This window comes from Triticum dicoccoides, chromosome 3B, assembly GCF_002162155.2.
Source record: "Triticum dicoccoides isolate Atlit2015 ecotype Zavitan chromosome 3B, WEW_v2.0, whole genome shotgun sequence".
Classification (NCBI taxonomy): Eukaryota; Viridiplantae; Streptophyta; class Magnoliopsida; order Poales; family Poaceae; genus Triticum; species Triticum dicoccoides.
In genome coordinates, this window is record NC_041385.1 from 333,906,294 (window position 1) to 333,926,869 (window position 20,576).

Sequence of the window (20,576 nt, forward strand, 5' to 3'; positions counted from 1 at the left end):
TTGGTTTTCCTGAAGACTTCGAAAGTGATGAAATTGGTGTGGCCTTGAAGACTTGGGTATTCATGCGAGGATTATGAAGCGTGAAGATTTCCGTTTCTGTAGTTTCATTTTCTCTTTCTTGAGTCATAGGAAACACCGTACAGTTAAAGGGGGTCGAGGTAATACTAAGGAAATTGATTTCCAGGTGATGCTCATCTCCAAATCCTACACCTACCCAATCATTTCGAGTGAAGCCATTGGAAATCTCATACCAGTTCAGTCAATTTATTCAGTGATAAAGACGAATATCTTTTGGTCTCTGATGAATTTGTTCTGACTGAGGAGTTAGGAATTCGCCAGTGCGGACTGCCTACACAATGAGGAACATGATAGCCCTGAGGTATTCGAACCTCAAAATCCGACCGTTGCTGTGCTACGTGCCAGCTTTTCAAAATATCCTACCACCTAACGGTCATATCATTGAAGGGCATTTATGTCTTATCATGTCGGGCTGCTCCCTAGTCTATAAATAACCGCCCCCTACAACCACTAGCTGGTTGGCTGCTCCGAGAGAAACTGACACTTGTCAATTGAGAGTATCGCATCCTCCGAGGACTTTGAGCAAAAATCATCAAGTGAGGAAAACCCAAATCCCAAACCCAAACACCTACAAACCCAAAGTGATTGAGCATCACTGAAGGGATTGTTCCTGTGTGGAACCGATGCTTGTTACCTTTGAGGACTGTGTATCCTCCAGACGGTTAGGCGTCATGGTCTGAGCATCCAAGAGGAATTGTGGAAGTGACCAAGTCTGTGAAGGTTTGGAACTCACCTGTGAAGACTTACCACGAGTGTTTGGCGAGGTCTGTGTGATCTTAGCTCAAGGAGAAGACGGTGAGGATTATATGTCCGGGACTGTGTGTCCTCAAGCTTAAATACTCAGCCACTCCAACCGGACGAACAACTGTCACAACATTTGGAGCTGGTCTACCAAATCATTGTCTTCTCCAAGCCTACTTGTTCTATTTCCTCAACCCTTTGATTTCCTCATTCATGTGTTGATGAACCTGATCATTACCGTTAGAAGACTTTGACAGAAGACTTTCTCTATTTCCTAAATCCAATTTATTCAGTCGCATTGTCTTCAGCCTGCTTATCCTGTGTTTACGCTTTCTGTACTCTGTGTTTGTTTTCATTTCATCATGATGACTCTGCTTTTGCTCTGTTATACTTATACCTAAGTACTTATTTCGCTGCTAGTTCTTCATGACTTAGGAATTTCCTCACCCTGAAATTCCTCGGTGACGAATTTGTAAAAATCGCCTATCACCCCCCTCTAGTCGACTTAACGCACTTTCATTGACATATGTGGTTTTGATAGATCTCCTCTCAGGATCCATGAGGATATGAATAACATGAGTGATGATTGGTGTTGGCACATATGAGATGATGCTTTTGGTGGTATAAGGTGATTTGTTTGGAGGACTAGATAGAACTATTGGCATGTCACAAACTGTGCTCAAGGATAGGATGATAAACGTTCACTCGCACACTAGAATCCTTTAAACCCTTAAGCCTTACCAAGCCACAACATGGTCGATCATAACTTTGGGCCTTGACTCTAGGTCGAGAAGAGCTTGGCCAGTACTCAACCGAGACAACCACCAATACCCCAACCTACCTTATGTACCCCATAGACTTCATGGAGTACTTGGACAAGTTGGTTTTCATCTTTACTTGGTGACATAATTGTCCACCCAAAGATGGAAGAAGAGTCATTCAGCTGGTTAGGGAACATTTGAGGACCGCCATGTCAAGGAGTAAGAACTATACCAACCACCACCACCAGGAAGTAAACTTCCGCATCGAAGATCATGTGTATCTACGAGACAATCCTCTCAAAGGAACCAAGCATTTCCATGTCAGTGGGGAGCTCACACCAAGATCTATCAACCCTCAAAGATCACTTCAAGACGAAGAGTAGACAGCTACCAGCAAGAGTTACCACCTCAGTTACCCACTATGCACAATGTTTTCCACAGTGTTTTCAACTTCCTAACTAGCTCGATCTCTACAAGGACATCGATCACCGAGCCACCAACCTCCAGCCCGACCTGACCTATTCAAGAGACAATTAGCAACTTCGACCAAGCAGAACATTATACACGATGCCATACAATCAAGTACTTCAAGGTTCAATGGAGCACCACTCGGAAGCAGAAGCAGTATGAGGACGTGAAGACTACCCCAAATCCAAGTTTCCATACTCCTTTCCACGCCTAGTTTGGGAATCTCAGGGACGAGATTCTTGTAAGGGGGGTAGGTCTGTCACACTCCGATTTTCATGCCACAACACTAAAGCTAATAAATCATGATAAAATGTGGTTTTACAAAAAAATTGAGTGTTTTGGAGTTTGCTTGATTGGATGTTGTCGGCTTTTGCAAGTGCTCTAAAAATCAAATAAATCCTCCAACTCTTATACTCCTTCTCCTTGATCCAAAACTTTGCCCAATGATCATGCCATTTGTATAGGGAGGAATATTATTTTCTTACAAAAATAATTTGGCCAAAAAGTATTTTCTAAATTAGGTTTTCCAAAAACCCCTGAATTGAGGTTTCAACTACAAGTACTTAATCTAGGGCATGAAAAATCTATCAAAAAGTTTATTTGAATCCTATTAGATATAGGACACCCTAAAACCACAAAATTATAATTTTTAAAGCTATTTTTCAATTTTATTTATTGGATTTTTCTTTATGCTAGAAATGGTCTTTAATAGGTAAAGATTATTTTAAAGTTTCAAAAATATTTGAGAAAATTTATGGAAGCTCAGTGGACATATATTGTCCATATATAAGAGTTTCAACACATGGTCATGTTCAAAATATTGGTCAAATCCCTCAAAAACCCTTTATGGAATATTTACAAAGGAAATATTGTTCATTAATTCCAAGAAAATTCTAGCATGCCACATATGATATATTTAATGATCTTGCCAAGCCGCATGTCTTGGAGAACAAGATAACATCACCAAAACCCGTCAAAACTATTTTTGTCCATTTTGAAGTTTGAGCAACTTTACATCGCCAAACATGTCCAAATGCCCTCAAAGTTGGTTCACATTCTCAAATGGTCTAATTATGCACCTATACCAAATGACACAAGTTGGAGAGGAGGATAACTTGATCAAAGTGCCCCAAAACCCTCTCTGACCAGATCCAAATTTTAACAACTTTGCATTGACAACTTTCTCCATTTGACCCCAAACTTTGTGGACATGCTTAAATACCCAAGTGATGACATTACACCAAGTGGTGCATCAAGGAGAAAATATTTGCATGACTAAATCTTGGAAAACCCATTTCTATTGATTTCTAGGGTTTGCCAAAGTTACATTGACAACTTTCTTCAAATGAGCTCAAACTTGGTGGTCAACCTCATTTTCATCTACCATTTGATCCTTTTAAATCTCATATCAATGGGAATATTTTACCTTGTCCAAACCAGTAACAAACACCTTCTGGCAGAAAACCAAAACTGTTGTTTTCACCTCTTCCCTAGTTCCCATTGACCCCAAACTTTTACCACCACTCCACATTGTTGCCCTTATACCTCTAGTAATAAGCACCAACCCTGTTTCAATAATTGAGGAGGGTAAAACCCTGATTTCCCCTCCCTTTTCACCATGGCAGCACCTCTTTTCCCACCCTCCTTTGTATTTATGGACTTGCCTTAGCTATTAAGCTTCATGGAGCATCTCAGAAACTCCCAAGAGCTAGTGGACTGGTTTGGACACACGTACGATGATGTGGCATGCCATGGCATGCAGTGGCCGTGCTTTGGAGCATGCTACAGTGCTCTGGTGCACTGTATCCACCCCCATTCCGATGCTCCTGACCACCTTGGCTCTCCCCCATGCGCCAGTCGAGGACCTCGGCGTCCACAACACGACAACCCTTTCATACCCCTCCTCTCTCCCTCTCTCTTACTGTCAGATTTAGGGATCCGACCCTTGAGAGGTTTGAACTCTGGGGTGCATGCGGAGATCTCAACCTGCCCAGCCTGCCTACTCGTGATCCTCCTAGCCTAGCATGTCGAGCTCAAAGAGACACAAAGACACAGAGATTTATACTGGTTCGGGCCATCGTTGTGGTGTAATACCCTAATCAAGTGTGGTGTGGTGGATTGCCTCGAGGGGCTATGGAAGAACTAGTACAGAGGATGAACAAGCCTCAAGAGATGAGGTGTTCTTGAGCTAGTGTGGTGCTCTACTTGTCCTGATTTCCGTCTGTCCTATGGTGGTGGCTAGTCCCATTTATAGTGGCCTTGGTCCTCTCCCCAAATATGAGCGGGAAGGGATTCCACAATGACGAGATTTGAAAGGGGACAACTAGTAAAGTCTATCCTGACAAAAGTAGTCTTCGCCTGTGAAAAGCCTCTGGTCGTGATGCTGCGGTGGGCTTGTCGATGACCTCCGTCATGCCGTCCTCGCGGTCTTGGTCGCATTGCACAAGAATAGAAACCTTTGGTTGATTCCTCGGGACTCCGCGCATGTGGCCTGCCTCCCTTCCACCGAAGAGGAAACCTGTGCTCTGCACCCACCTGGCGCCCGCCTGGCCTTGGTCGTCATGGCTCACGTCAACTGAGCCTCGTGAGGTAGCTTGCATAGGACTCTCCGCCCCTCAGGAGCCCTCATGAGGAGGCCAACTCCTTCGGGGGTCTTGGCGTCGTCTGCCTCACGAGGCTTGGCCCCTCGCGAGGATTTTGTGGTGTTGGTGCTGAAGCTGGGCCGTACCAGGCCATCGATGAAGCCACGCGGTGGGCCACAGGCAGGCAAGGCTGGATACCCCCGAATCCAGGACGCCGACAGTAGCCCCCGGGCCCAAGGCGCGCTCGGACTTGGTTACAGGCAAAGCCAAAGGGCAAGTGCGGAGCGCCGCGGGCCCTAACCGCCTGCATCCTTGGTGACGCGTGGCGATTAATTGGACGTGGGCAACTCCGTTTCCCCACGCTGCCTCGGCAACTGCTCGACTTGACTGGTCGATGCGGCATGCAGAAGTTCATGATGGTGCAAGGTCATGGAGGCCGGCGGTTGGCCTCCCTTGGTTATAAATGTGAGGGAGGGGCAGAGCCCCCCGTCCATCTTTATTTCGTATTGCTCTCTCCTCCTTCACTTCTCTCTGTCTTGCTCCCATGGCGTTGCCGAAGAGGTTTTCTACGGCCGAGATGGGGAAGGCCTCCAAGGAGGGGCCAACCTCTCCTCCTCCCAAGAGGGGTCGTGGCCGTCCCTGCAAGCACCCTGCGGTCCCTCCGGCAGCATCCAGGGGGCGCAAGCGTGCGCCCCCAGAGGCAGCATTGCTCTAGGCGCCCGCGATGACACATCTTCCCGCGGCGGGCCACCAGCTTCATGCGATCGCCTTGGCCATGCTTTTCCTCGCTGGACTTGCTCCCTGAGTTCATAGTGTGGTCGGAGAGCCCGACTGGCATCTCACTCCGGCTCCCGCGCTTCTTCTATGGCGAGCTTCCTTCTTTAGGGCTTGATGGCCTCTGGATGTCGGCTGACGGGTGCTCAGCAGAGCTTCGTGGGTTGGTACCGAGGTCTGCACCTCTGGCAGCATGGTGCTGACCCGCGGCTGGCAGACCTTTGCCCGCACGCATGGCCTGGGCGGAAGGTGCACCCTCCACTTCAAGTACGACGGCCTGGCGACCCTCTATGTGAGGGTGTTCAGGTGGACGAACGCTGTGTGGGGTGCTGCGTGGAGGACAGCAGCGACGCGATGGGGGCAACGACGAGCTTGGCCTTGGCGACGCGTGCTCCTCCTCCCGTGACGGCACCTCTTCCTCGGACGAGAGCTCGAGCAGTGGTGGCTACGACCGGCCTCTGTGTCGTCGTGCTCATGTCGAGGACGCGGGTGGTTCGACCCGCTGCAGCGCTCCAGTGAAGCTGGAGAGGAGCCCGGCGTGAAGCTGGGGGCCGGCGAACTTGGACTCAAGGCCGGTGGTCCCAGATCTCCTATGGAAGAACTGGTAGAGCGTCGGGCCACCTTGAGGCGCTGCTTGAGGATGCGGCGCTGGTGCCAAGTTTGTACGCCTTCGGGCCCTCTTTGTTTAGCTTTTCATTTCTCCTGCAATCCGAAAAAAGAAGCATGTACCCTGCGGGGGCGTGTAATGAACTATTGCTGCTATGCCTTTTTATTTTATAATTGTCGTCTGGATGCCGTGTTGTAGTGTTTGCAATCTAATCGGGTTAAGGTAGGAAGGCTTAGCTTGGTATGTGCAGTCGTTCTCCGCCTCATGAGAACCTGACCTTAGGTACTTGACCGGGCCCCCAGGAGATACGCCTTGTGCCCTCAGGAGGTACACCTTGCGCCCTCAGAAGCCGCGGCAGGGCAGAGCTGTCCTTTGAAGGAAGAGAAATTTTGTCAAGCGACTTGCTCCCCCTTACACGAGCCCCCTGCCAGAGGTTACTTTGGACCTGATGCATTGCGTCGCGCTACCTGGGGGCACGGACATGAGGGGTGCTGGTGCTAGTGGACTTGATTGAGGGCTCCTCACGAGGATGAAGCCGAAATAACAGGGTTCGACGTGGTGCGTGCGCGCAAAGCCAAGTGAGGGAGTCCTGGATTATGGGGTCCTCGGACAGCCGGACTATGTACTTGTGCCGGACTGTTGGATTATGAAGATACAAGATTGAAGACTTCGTCCCGTGTTCGGGTGGGACTCTCCTTTGCATGGAAGGTAAGCTTGGTGATAACCCACAAGTGTAGGGGATCGCAACAGCTTTCGAGGGTAAAGTATTCAACCCAAATTTATTGATTCGACACAAGGGGAGCCAAAGAATATTATTGAGTATTAGCAGTTGAGTTGTCAATTCAACCACACCTGGATAACTTAGTATCTGCGGCAAAGTATTTATTAGCAAAGTAGTATGATAATAAAGGTAACAGTAGCAAAAGTAATATTTTTGGGTTTTGTAGTGATTGTAACAGTAGCAACAAAAAAGTAAATAAGCGAAGCACAAGATGTGAAAAGCTTGTAGGCATTGGATCAGTGATGGATAATTATGTCGGATGCGATTCCTCATGTAAGAACTATAACATAGGGTGACACAGAACTAGCTCTAGTTCATACATATATTGTAGGCATGTATTCCGGATATAGTCATACATGCTTATGGAAAAGAACTTGCATGACATCTTTTGTCCTACCCTCCCGTGGCAGCGGGGTCCTAGCGGAAACTAAGGGATATTAAGGCCTCCTTTCAATAGAGAACTGGACCAAAGCATTAACACATAGTGAATACATGAACTCCTCAAACTACGGTCATCACCGAGAAGTATCCCAATTATTGTCACTTCGGGGTTGTCGGATCATAACACATATTAGGTGACTATTGACTTGCAAGATAGGATCAAGAACACATATATATTCATGAAAACATAATAGGTTCATATCTGAAATCATGGCACTCGGGCCCAGTGACAAGCATTAAGCATACCAAAGTCATAGCAACATCAATCCCAGAACATAGTGGATACTAGGGATCAAACCCTAACAAAACTAACTTGATTACATGGTAAATCTCATCCAACCCATCACCGTCCAGCAATCCTACGATGGAATTACTCACGCACAGCGGTGAGCATCATGAAAGTGGTTATGGAGGATGGTTGATGATGACGACGGCTACGAATCCCCCTCTCCGGAGCCCCGAACGGACTTCAGATCAGCCCTCCCGAGAGAGATTAGGGCTTGGAGGCGGCTCTGTATCTAAAACGCGATGAAACTTTCTCTCTGGTTTTTCTCTCCATGAAACGGGATATATGGAGTTGGAGTTGAGGTCGGTGGAGCCTCAGGGGGCCCACGAGACAGGGGGGCGCGCCCAGGGGGGTGGGCGCGCCCCCACCCTCATGGACAGGGTGTGGGGCCCCTGGTCTTGATTCTTTCACCAGTATTTTTTATATTTTCCAAAACTTGCCTCCGTGGATTTTCAGGACATTCCGAGAACTTTTGTTTTCTACACATAAAACAACATCATGGTAGTTCTGCTGAAAACAGCGTCAGTCCGGGCTAGTTTCATTCAAATCATTCAAGTTAGGGTCCAAAGCAAGGGCAAAAGTGTTTGCAAAAGTAGATACGTTGGAGACGTATCAACTCCCCCAAGCTTAAACATTTGCTTGTCCTCAAGAAATTCAGTTGACAAACTTAAAGTGATAAAGAAAACTTTTACAAACTCTGTTTGCTCTTATTGTTGTAAACATGTAAAGCCAGCATTTAGGTTTCAACAAATATTATGAACTAACCATACTCACAATAACACCTCGGTCTCAAAATTACTCATATCAATAGCATAATCAGCTATCGAGCCATAATACTAAAACTCAGATGACAACACTTTCTCATAACATGATATAACAAAATGGTATCTCGCTAGCCCTTTCTGAGACCGCAAAACATAAATGCAGAGCACCTTTAAAGATCAAGGACTGACTAGACATTGTAATTCATGGTAAAAGAGATCCAGTCAAGTCATACCCAATATAAACTAATAGTAATGAATGCAAGTGACAGTGTGCTCTCCAGCGGGTGCTTTTTAACAAGAGGGATGATGACTCAACATAAAAGTAAATAGATAGTCCCTTCACAGAGGGAAGCAGGGATTTGTAGAGGTGCTAGAGCTCGATTTTAAAATAGAGATTGAATAACATTTTGAGCGGCATACTTTCACTGTCAACGCAAAAACCATGAGATGGTTGTATCTTCCATACTACATGCATTATAGGCAGTTCCCAAATAGAATGGTAAAAGTTTATACTCCCCCACCACCAACAAGCATCAATCCATGGCTTGCTCGAAACAACGAGTACCTCCAACTAACAACAACCCTGGTCGAGTTTTGTTTAATTATATTGATTTGCTTTGATCTTTTTGGATCATGGGACTGGGCATCCCGGTTACCGTCCCTTTCTCATGAATGAGGAGCGGAGTCCACTCCTCTTGAGGATAACCCACCTAGCATGGAAGATATAGGAAGCCCTAATTGAAACATGAGCTGCTCGAGCATACAAAACATAATTTCATTTGAAGGTTTGGATTTTGGCACATAAAAATTTACTTGGAACGGTAGGTAGATACCGCATATAGGAAGGTATGGTGGACTCATTGGAATAACTTAGGGGTTTAAGGAGTTTGGATGCACAAGCAGTATTCCCGCTTAGTACAGGTGAAGGCTAGCAAAAGACTGGGAAGCGACCAACTGAGAGAACAACAATAGTCATGAACACCAGTACAAGCATGAGTAGGATATAATCTACCATGAACATAAATATCATGAAGGTTGTGTTGATTTGTTTCAACTACATGCGTGAACATGTGCCAAGTCGAGTCACTCAATTCTTTCAAAGGAGGATACCATCCCATCATACCACATCATAATCATTCTAATAGCATGTTGGCACGCTTGTTAAACCATTATAACTCATAGCTAATAAAGCATGTCACAAGCAACTATAATCTCTAAATGTCATTGCAAATATGTTTACTTCATAATAAGCTGAATCAGGAACGATAAACTCATCATATTTACAAAAACAAGAGAGATCGAGTTCATACCAGCTTTTACCATCTCAATCAGTCCATCATATATCGTCATTATTGCCTTTCACTTGCACGACCGAACGATGTGTATAATAATAATAGTGCACGTGCATTGGACTAAGCTGGAATCTGCAAGCATTCAACTCAAGAGAGAAGACAAGGTAATATGGACTCTAAGTTAAATAAACAATCATGCATATGAGAACCACTAAACATTTTCAATATGGTCTTCTACTCTTGACCCCCAAAGCAAAGAAAAGAAAATAAAACTATTTACACGGGAAAGCTCCCAATAAGTGAGAAGAAGAATGAGAAATCTTTTTGGGTTTTCATTTTAATTTCTACTACAAGCATGGAAATTAAACTAACTATTTTTTTGGTTTTTCTTAAGGTTTATCAAACACACAAGAAGAAGACTAGAAAAAGAAAATTATATTGACATGGATAATACAATGAAAGAGTATGAGCACCGACAACTAGAATAGTGTGTGAACATGAATGTAAAGTCGGTGAGAAATATGTACTCCCCCAAGCTTAGGCTTTTGGCCTTAGTTGGTCTAATGCCAAGGGCCGCTGCTACTCTCCCCGGTGTACTGGGAGGTGTAATCAGGATACCACTGACTGGCCATCTCCGGGTCCCACTGGTAAGATGATGCACGATAAGGGTCCAGTGCAGGTTCCGGCTCAGGCTCAGCTTCTGGAGTGGATGATTAGCCTTGATGAGCGTACACTGCTTCCGGCGTGACAAGAAAATTATCTGAAATCAAATCAAACAACAGAGGCGCAGGCAAAATAGTAGTATCATTGTGTTTCTTATTAAATCTCAGGTTATACAAGAGCATCTTGTCTTTTTTGTCAACAGTGAACTCATGTGCTACCAGGCTCTTGTAATCTAAAATGTAAGGAGGCAATTTTGTCTCCTCTTTCTCATGGTGCCTAATAGGTATCTCAAAATGTCTAGCAAGACGTGCAACATAGATACCTCCAAAGATGGGGCCTTTTGTACGATTTAGGCTTAGCTGTTTAGCAATGACGGCACCCATACTAAATCTTTATCTCCAAACAAGGCATGGTGAAGAATGATAATATCAGGAACATTAAAGTTTCCACTATTTCCACGACCAATCAAGCTAGCAAATATGGCAAATAGCATAAAACAGGAAAGTGTATGCTAGAGATTCTCGCATCGGAACCCTTCTATGGATCCCCTACAGTGTGTTAACAAAGCCATCCACATCTCTACGATGTGGTTCCTCTAATTTCCCCTCAAAGGGTATCCTACATACCGCGCAAAAATTACATAAAGACATTTCCCTGAATTCATCATATAAATGAAATGATACTGAAGGCGGTGACTTCTTAGGATAATAATAAAAGTTTTGCATGAAAGTATTGGTGAGTAAGAGATACTGATCGATCCGGTCGAGGAGGAAATCGATGAGGCCTGCATTCTCGATCAAAGAATAAAAATCTTCATAAATTCCAGCTTCTCTCAAGGAATTATCGCATGGCCATTCACACGGCCGTACTTCCGCTATGCGAGGAAGATTATACTTAGCTTTTTCCTTCTATTTAGCTTGTTTTTCCTGGGAGCCTTGGCTAGAAGAGCCCCTCAAAAATCTCCTTAACATTTTCTGAAAATTTCTGAAATTTTAGTAACTTCAAAATAAAAGTGAAAAAAACTAAACAAAATTGATAGCAACTACTCCTACAAGTGCCTAGAGCCTATATCATGCATTAGAATTACTTGGGACCTCATAAATTTAACATGCAAGCTCAAGAACATGGTCACCTATGCAGCAAAAATTTGCAATGAATAAAGCACTAGAACAAAAACTAATTGGACCAATGGAGGAGTCACACACCAAGCAACAATCTCCAAAGCAGTTTTGTGAATGGAGCTTTGAGAAAGGAGATAGAAAATCGCAGCAAAATGAGCTAGAACTCATGCTTGAGCTGGATGGTTTTTTTTGGAAGAAGATGGAGTGTGTGGGTGCTGGCATAAGTGGAGTGGGCCCACCAGGGGCCCACGAGACAGGGGGGCGCGCCCAGGGGGGTGGGCGCGCCCTCCACTCTCGTGGCCTGGTGCTTGCCCCTCCTGTAGTGATTTTAGTGCCTAAAATCCTCAGATATTCCATAAAAAATCATACTAAATTTGCAGGGCATTTGGAGCACTTTTATTTTCGGGATATTTTCTATTGCACAGATAATTCAGAAAACAGATGGATAATACTATTTTTGCTTTATTTAATCTAAATAACAGAAAGTAAAAAGAGGGTACAGAAGGTTGTGCCTTCTAGTTTCATCCATCTCATGATCATCAAAATGAATCCACTTACAAGGTTGATCAAGTCTTGTTAACAAACTCATTCCGAATAACACGGAACCAGAGAAATTTTGAATAACACTAAGTTACCTCAACGGGGATATGAACGTCCCCAATAATAAGAATATCATACTTTTTCTTGACAGTAGGGAGAGCAAATTCAAAACCTCCAATAATAATAGTTGGAACTTTTCCAATAGAATTGATGTTATGAAATTGAGATTGTTTCCTCGGAAAGTGTAACGTATGCTCATTACCATTAACATGAAATGTGACATTGCCTTTGTTGCAATCAGTAACAGCCCCTGCAGTATTCAAAAAGGGTCTACCAAGGATAATCGACATACTATCGTCCTCGGGAATACCAAGAATAACAAAGTCCGTTAATATAGTGACATTTGCAACCACAACAGGCACATCGTCACAAATACCGACAGGTATAGCAGTTGATTTATCAGCCATTTGTAAAGATATTTCAGCCGGTGTCAACTTACTCAATTCAAGTCTACGATATAAAGAGAGAGGCATAACACTAACACTGGCTCCAAGATCACATAAAGCAATTCTAACATAATTCCTTTTAATGGAGCATGGTATAGTTGGTACCCCGGGGTCTCCAAGTTTCTTTGGTATTCCACCCTTGAAACTGTAATTAGAAAGCTTGGTGGAAATTTCAGCTTCCGGTATCTTTCTTTTATTTGTAATGATATCCTTCATATATTTAGCATAAGAATTTACTTTAAGCATATCAGTTAAGCACATACGTAAGAAGATGGGTCTAATCATTTCAACAAAGCGCTCAAAATCCTCATCATCCTTGGTCTTGGATGGTTTAGGAGGAAAGGTCATGGGTTTCTGAACCCATGGTTCTCTTTCTCTACCGTGCTTTCTAGCAACAAAATCTCTCTTATCGTAACATTGATTCTTTGATTGTGGGTTATCAAGATCAACAACAGGTTCAATCTCTACTTCATTGTTTTTGCTAGGTGGAGCATCAACATGAACATTATCATTAACATTATCACTAGGTTCATGTTCATCACCTGATTGTGTTTCAGCATCAAAGATAGAAATATCATTGGGATTCTTAGGTGTGTCTACAACAGGTTCACTAGAAGCATGCAAAGTCCTATCGTTTTTCTTTTTCTTCTTTTTAGAAGAACTAGGTGCCTCTAAATTATTTCTCTAAGAATCTTGCTCGATTCTCTTAGGGTGGCCTTCAGGATACAAAGGTTCCTGAGTCATTCTACCAGTTCTAGTAGCCACTCTAATAGCAAAGTCAGGTTTATTATTTAATTCATCAAGCAAATCACTTTGAGCTTTAAGTACTTGCTCAGCTTGAGTAGCGACCATTGAAGCATATTTGCTAATGAGTTTAAGTTCACCTTTAACTCTAGCCATATAATCAGTCAAGCGTCCTATCTCGAAAGCATTATTCTTTAATTCTCTACCAACATAAGCATTAAAACTTTCTTTTCTAGCCATAAAGTCATCAAATTCATCTAAGCATGGGCTATGAAATTTAGTAGAGGGGATTTCAACTTTATCATATCTATAGAGAGAATTTACCTTTACTACCTGTGTCGGGTTATCAAGACAATGTGGTTCTTCAATAGGCGGTATATTAAGACCATGTATTTCTTCAATAGGTGGTAAATTCTTAACAGCTTCAGCTTTAATACCTTTTTCTTTCATTGATTTCTTTGCCTCTTGCATATCTTCAGGACTGAGAAATAGAACACCTGTCTTCTTCGGAGTGGGTTTAGGAATAGGCTCAGGAGTTGGATCAACTGGTTCAGGAATTGCCTCAGGAATTGGCTCAGGAAGATTCCAATTATTTTCATTAGTCAACATATTATTCAATAGTAATTCAGCTTCGTCGACTATTCTTTCCCTGAAAACACAACCAGCACAACTATGCAAGTGGTCCTTGGAAGCATCGGTTAGCCCATTATAAAAGATAGCAAGTATTTCATTTTTCTTAAGAGGATGATCAGGCAAAGCATTAAGTAATCATAGAAGCCTCCCCCAAGCTTGTGGGAGACTCTCTTCTTTGATTTACAGAAAATTATATATTTCCCACAAGGCAGCTTGTTTCTTATGAGCAGGGAAATATTTAGCAGAGAAGTAATAAATCATATCCTGGGGACTACGCACACAACCAGGAGCAAGAGAATTAAACCAAGTCTTAGCATCACCCTTTAATGAGAACGGAAATATCTTAAGGATATAATAATAGCGAGACTTCTCATCATTAGTAAACAGGGTGGCTATATCATTTAACATGGTAAGATGTGCCACAACAGTTTCAGATTCAAGGCCATAAAAAGGATCAGATTACACCAAAGTAATAATCTGAGGATCAACAGAGAATTCATAATCCTTATCAGTAACACAGATAGATGAAGTAGAAAAAGTAGGGTCAGGTTTCATTCTAGCATTAAGATACTGCTGCTTCCATTTAGCTAATAACTTTTTAAGATCATATCTATGTCTACAAGCAAACATAGCTCTAGCAGCTTCCTCTTCCATAACATAACCCTCAGGAACAACAGGTAATTCATAATCAGGGGGAGAACTTTCATCATCACTATCATCAATAATAGCATCTCCAATAATTTCATTCTCTCTAACCCTAGCAAGTTGTTCATCAAGAAATTCATCTAATGGCAAAGTAGTATCACGCACAAAAGTAGTTTCATCATAAGTATCATGCATAGAAGAAGTGGCATCATCAATAACATGCAACATATCAGAATTCATAGCAGTAGCAGGTTTAGGTGTTGCAAACTTACTCAAAACAGAAGGAGAATCTAGTGCAGAGCTAGATGGCAGTTCCTTACCTCCCCTGGTAGTTGAGGGAAAAATCTTGGTTCTTTCGTCTTTCAAGTTCCTCATAGTGATCAACAGATATAAATCCTAAGTGACTCAAAGAATAAAGCTATGCTCCCCGGCAACAGCACCAGAAATTAGTCTTGATAACCCACAAGTGTAGGGGATCGCAACAGCTTTCGAGGGTAAAGTATTCAATCCATATTTATTGATTCGACACAAGGGGAGCCAAAGAATATTATTGACTATTAGCAGTTGAGTTACCAATTCAACCACACCTGGATAACTTAGTATCTGCAGCAAAGTATTTAGTAGCAAAGTAGTATGATAATAAAGGTAACAGTAGCAAAAGTAATATTTTTGGGTTTTGTAGTGATTGTAACAGTAGCAACGGAAAATTAAATAAGCGAAGCACAAGATGTGAAAAGCTCGTAGGCATTGGATCAGTGATGGATAATTATGTCGGATGAGATTCCTCATGTAATAGCTATAAAATAGGGTGACACAGAACTAGCTCCAGTTCATCAATATAATGTAGGCATGTATTCCGAATATAGTCATGCATACGTGCTTATGGAAAAGAACTTGCATGACATATTTTGTCCTACCCTCCCATGGCAGCGTGGTCCTAGCAGAAACTAAGGGGTATTAAGGCCTCCTTTTAATAGAGAACTGGACCAAAGAATTAAAAAATAGTGAATACATGAACTCCTCAAACTACGGCCATCACCGAGAAGTATCCCGATTATTGTAACTTCGGGGTTGTCGGATCATAACACATAATAGGTGACTATAGACTTGCAAGATAGGATCAAGAACACACATACATTCATGAAAACATAATAGGTTCATATCTGAAATCATGGCACTCGGGCCCTAGTTACAAGCATTAAGCATAGCAAAGTCATAACAACATCAATCTCAGAACATAGTGGATACTAGGGATCAAACCCTAACAAAACTAACTTGATTACATGGTAAATCTCATCCAACCCATCACCGTCCAGTAAGCCTACGATGGAATTACTCATGCACGGCGGTGAGGATCATGAAAGTGGTGATGGAGGATGGTTGTTGATGATGACGGCGACGAATCTCCCTCTCCGGAGCCCCGAACGGACTACAGATCAGCCCTCCCGAGAGAGATTAGGGCTTGGCGGCGGCTCCGTATCTTAAAACGCGATGAAACATTCTCTCTGATTTTTTTTCTCCACGAAACGGAATATATGGAGTTGGAGTTGAGGTCAGTGGAGCCTCGGGGGCCCACGAGACAGGGGGCGCGCCCAGGGGGGTGGGCGTGCCCCCCACCCTCGTGGACAGGGTGTGGGCCCCCTGGTCTTTATTCTTTCGCCATTATTTTTTATATTTTCCAAAACTTGCCCCCGTGGATTTTCAGGACATTCCGAGAACTTTTGTTTTCTACACATAAAACAACATCACGGCAGTTCTGCTAAAAATAGCGTCAGTCCGAGTTAGTTTCATTCAAATCATGCAAGTTATAGTCCAAAACAAGGGAAAAAGTGTTTGGAAATGTAGATACGTTGGAGACGTATCATTTGGCAATTCGGATATGTAGATTTCCTTCTCTATACCCGACTCTGTGTAACCCTAGCCCCCTCCGGTGTCTATATAAACCGGAGGGTTTAATCCGTAGGACAACAACAGTCATAATCATAGGCTAGCTTCTAGGGTTTAGCCTCTACGATCTCGTGGTAGATCAACTCTTATAATACTCATATCATCAAGATCAATCAAGCAGGAAGTAGGGTATTACCTCCATAGAGAGGGCCCGAACCTGGGTAAACATCGTGTCCCCCACCTCCTGTTACCATTAGCCTTAGACACACAGTTCGAGACCCCCTACCAGAGATCCGCCGGTTTTGACACCTACATTGGTACTTTCATTGAGAGTTCCACTGTGTCTTCATGGTAAGGCTTGATGGCTCCTTCAATCATCCACAACGATGCGATCCAGGGCGAGGTTTTCCTCCCCGAACAGATCTTCGTATTCGACGGATTCACACCGCGGGGAACTCGCTTGGCCATCTCGAGCAGATCGATAGCTACGCCCCTGGCCATCAGGTCAGGTTTGGAAGCCTGAACTACACTGCCGACATCCGCGGAGACTTGATCTTCGACGGATTCAAGGTCATGACATGTGCGCCGTACAACCATGATGAGCGTGACTTAGATCTGCCATCGGATGGTGTTCATGAGAACGCACCTGCTGCTACCCTGGCCTTAGATCCGGAGCAGATCGAGCCATCCGAGGACGGGTGGATAGACCCCGCCACAGAGGCCGCACACTCATTGGTGATAGAGCCTAACACAGACTCCGCCTCCAATGAGGTCTGTGTCATCGGATCCTTGGACTCGTCTCCGGCCATAGGCTCCGAACCGCGCCCATCCGTGCCTACAGAACCTGATTGGGCACCGACCATGGAGTTTACCTCCGCGGATATCTTTCAGCACTCGCCCTTGGGAGACGTGCTAAATTCATTATAATCTCTCTCCCTATTAGGAGACTCTTGGCCGAACTATGTCCGGCTTGAGTGGGAAGCGGACGACGAAGAAAATCGTTCCCCACCCACCACCCACTTAATAGCCACCGTCGACGACTTAACCGACATCCTTGACGACGATGCCGGAGAAGAACAGGTAGCACCGCCGAAAGGGCGCTGGACAGCCACCTAATAATATGATATATATATATATATATATATATATATATATATATATATATATATATATATATATATATATATATATATATATATATATATATATATATATATATATATATGGTGGACACACCCAAAGAAAGCAATGGCGATGAGGAAATGGAGGATAATCCCCTTGAGAAGCAATCTAAGCGCGCCGCTCTAAGCCCCTTCATAACAAAAATAGCGATACCGGCATAGGAGACAATAACACTCCGGATGATGCCGAAGAAGAAAACAATCCCGCCCAGCCAAGCTTAGAGCAAGCCGGACGGGAGGATGGGCAAGCTAGCCCTGATAAACAGGCAATGGATGGAGACTCATAGGATGACAATTACATGCCCCTCTTCGAAGATGAGGTGAGCCTCGACGATGAAGAATTCAAAGTGCCTGAGGATCCCGTCGAGCAGGAGCTCTTCAAGCACCGGCTTATAGCCACTACAAAAAGCCAGAAGAAAAAGCAGTAGCAGCTTCAAGCTGATCAAGATCTGCTAACTGATAGATGGACTGAGGTCCTGGCAGCTGAGGAATACGGATTCGAGCACCCAACCAAAAGTTACCCAAAGCGCAGGTTGTTACCTCAATTCGAGGAGGAGGCACTAGAGCCTACACTACCAGCGCAGGATGCGGCTGACCCGCCACCTCGTGGCCGAGACAAAGCGGCGTATCAGCCTGAACACCAACCCGCACCCCGTCGCCAAACAAACAAAAACACGAAGGCTAGGGGCTACACACATGACATGCGAGACAAATTGGAAAACAAAGCAGGACAGTCAAGATCGTTCTACAGATCACGAGGGCGCGCCCCAACGCGTGACTATGACCGCCACGCAGGATATACTAAATACAAATCGGGCTGGGCCGAATACAATAGACCAGACTCATTTGAACTGCATCGTGATGTAGCTCGGCATAGAGGCGCCGCACACCCCCTATGCTTCACTGACGAAGTAATGGAGCATGAATTCCCAGAAGGGTTTTAGCCCGTGAATATCGAGCCCTACGATTGGACTACAGACCCCGCAGTATGGATAGAAGATTTCCTTCTCCACATTCACATGGCTCGCGGCATTGGCTGAATAGTTTGGTGGCAAACTCCATTAGAAGTTGGGAGAACCTGGAAGACACATTCTTGGATAACTTCCAGCGCACCTACGTGCGACCACCGAATGCTGATGATCTAAGTCACATAACCCAACAGCCCGGAGAGTCAGTCAGGATATTCTGGACTCGGTTCCTAACCAAAAAGAACCAAATTGTCGACTGTCCAGATGCCGAAGCCCTAGGGGCCTTTAAGCATAGCATCCATGACGAGTGGCTTGCCTGGGACTTCCTTGGCCAAGAGAAGCCGAAGTCCATGGAAGCCCTCACGACACTCATGACCCGCTTTTGTGCGGGCGAAGATAGCTGGCTAGCTCGTAGAAACGGCACATCAAGCATGCCTGGGACTTCCGAACCATGAGATAACAATGGCAAGCCCCGACGCAGCAAACACAAGCGTCGAAATAATGGCGACAAAGCCGAAGACATGACCATCAATGCCGGATTCAGCAGCTTTAATACCGGTCAAAGGAAGAAACAATTCAAGAGAAATAGTCCGGGCATGTCCAGTCTAGACCGCATACTCAACCGTTCATGCCAAATTCACGGCACCCCAGGAACACCAGCCAATCATACCAACAGAGAATGCTGGGTCTTCAAACAAGCCGACAGGTCAAGTGCCGAAAATAAGGAGAAGCGGTCGCAGAGCGATGACGACGACGAGGAGCCCCGGCCACCGAACATAGGAGGGCAAAAGAAGTTCCCTCCCCAAATTAAAACGGTGAATATGATAAATGCCACCATATTCCCAATCGGGAGCGGTGGCGCACACCTAGGGATTCCACCTCACACGAGTCCTTATTGAGGGAGGCAGCAGCCTGAACCTGCTTTATCAGGATATAGTGCGTAAGATGGGCATCGATCCTTCAAAGATCAAACCCACTAAAACCACCTTTAAAGGTGTGATACCAGGTGTGGAGGCCCGCTGTACAGGCTCCGTCACTCTGGAAGTAGTCTTCGGGCACCCGAATAACTACCGTAACGAAGAGTTAGTCTTTGACATCGTCCCTTTTCGCAGCAGCTATCATGCACTGCTCGGATGAACCGCGTTTGCTCTATTCAACGAGGTGCCACATTATGCCTACCTTAAACTCAAGATGCCCGGTCCGTGCGGTGTCATAACATGTAACGCCCCGGATGCAACTTTCCATATTCGTAACTCCAACTCTTGCCTTTTCCGGAGATGCGATATGATATTTCCTTCGTGGTTGGGTTTTTGTCGTTTGTTTTGCATTTTGTTCTTGTTTTGCATCTCGTCTCATGTCATCATCTGCATTTCATCCGCATGTTTTTCAAAACTTTCATCCGTTCGGGTTCTCCCAGTTCTCTCCGTTGTCCGTTCGGAGTCCAGACACACTCGCACGCGCCCGCGGCACCTCCGAAATATATTTATTAGTGGCATAAAAATGTTCTCGGAATGGGTTGCAACTTGTCGTGTGGTCTTATTATAGTGTAGACAGACTGCCTGCCAAGTTTCGTCGCATTCGGAGTTCATTTGATAGCCTGACCGTTAAGTGTATAACCGCACCGTTGCCGGTTTATTCGTCGGATGTTTCGGTCTTCGAAACTGCCGCCGGGCTGCCCTTCTTTTCTCTCTTCTCAGCCCAAGGCCTCTCTTCACAGCCCACCAACCCCTCTCCTAGTCGCTTTCCGCTCCGGAACCGTCGGATCAACATCCGAGGGTCCCGAAACCCCTCCTAAGCCCCCAACCCTAGCCCCTCCTGCTATATATGGACCTCCTCTGTCCATTTTCGGACTAAACCCTAGTCTCACCTAGCCTAACCCCTTCCCTAACCTGCAGCCGCCGCCACCTCCCACCTCGGCCTCGTTTTCCGTGCCGGCCAAGCCCACCGCCGCCTAGTGGCGCGCCCCCACTGGCCTCCGCCGCCGCAGCCAGCGCCCCGGACCAACCGGAAGGTGCCACGTCGTGCCCCCAGCCTCTCTCCCGCCGCCGCGGCCCGCCAGGCCCGCGGGGAGTCCGCCCTGGGCCGCGACCAGGCCCGACCCCGTGTGCCCCTG